This window comes from Epinephelus moara, chromosome 21, assembly GCF_006386435.1.
Source record: "Epinephelus moara isolate mb chromosome 21, YSFRI_EMoa_1.0, whole genome shotgun sequence".
NCBI classification, from domain to species: Eukaryota; Metazoa; Chordata; class Actinopteri; order Perciformes; family Serranidae; genus Epinephelus; species Epinephelus moara.
In genome coordinates this window covers 20,879,171-20,880,352 of record NC_065526.1, presented here as the reverse complement: position 1 = coordinate 20,880,352, position 1,182 = coordinate 20,879,171, and positions in this window count along the sequence as shown.

The window sequence follows — 1,182 nt, the reverse complement described above, 5'->3', positions numbered from 1 at the left end:
GTGAGTTATGGAATTTGAGGGTTATGGCACTTGTCATACTGACACAGCACCACGTGATCCTGTTAAAACAATACTCACAACTAGAATTCATTTTTATGACAAACACTTTTGATTCTTTTGATCTGAAGACCCTTACGGACTGAAGGAATATGAATAACTTACAGGGCAATCGAGGAATGGAAACATAATTTGAGGTAGCCAAAAACACAGTTTTATACATCTGAAGAACTTCTACAAAGTATAAACTGCTTGGCAACCAGAAGAGGTGTCTAATTGAGACAGGTGTTTATTTGTCAAAAATGTGTAGCTACACCGGGCTAGTAAAAGGGACTGGGACTGAGTTTTTCAACTGAAGTTTTACAGTATTTGTAAACTAGGTGTTTTTTTAAGAATGTCCCTCCTCATCACATTTTGAGTTTAGGCTTCTTGACCTTATACTTCATTCTACTGAATTTAGACCTGTTGTCCTCGTTCGTGGACACTTTTTGTGCCATCTAGTGGTAGTAAGAGCACAATACACTAATCCATGTAAAAACAAGATGGCAGCCATCTCTGCCAAGTCAGTCTGCAGTTGATCCTGAAACACAAGTAGACAAAACCTGATCACATTTTATGGTTGAAACTTGTTTATTTGCAGTTAATAATGTTTTTAGTTCAATATGGCAACAAATTTGACCAATTTTAGCAACAGTAACAAGCTAAGGCGTTGTTCATTTGGAAGTACTGGTTTGAAGACATTAAGATCGTTGAGAATTTTAGTTTTTTGTACTCATCAGGTCCCACTGATCCCAAATAGCTAGGAGAAATTAAAAATGCATACCAAACAAATGTTCAGGTCTCAGGAGGTTAAGTAATGTAGACTGTGCATAATGTTTGTGCTCCATACCATGTGATATGGGTCAAATAAATGAAATTAAATTAAAGAGTTAAGAGGTAGCATAAATGGTTCAAGGAAACTTAAATAATGGCCTGATAATATTAGTAATAATACTTCAGTATAGGTGATAAATACATAATAATAACCATGACGATGGTGACTCCCTGTAACTAAACTACTAGGCTATAGATAGTTTTTGTCCAGCTTTAACACATCACTGTGTATCTGCTGTACATCCACTGTCCATTCTGTGTATTTATTCACATTCCCATAGGAAGTGAGCGGAGCAGCTCTCAGCCAATCAG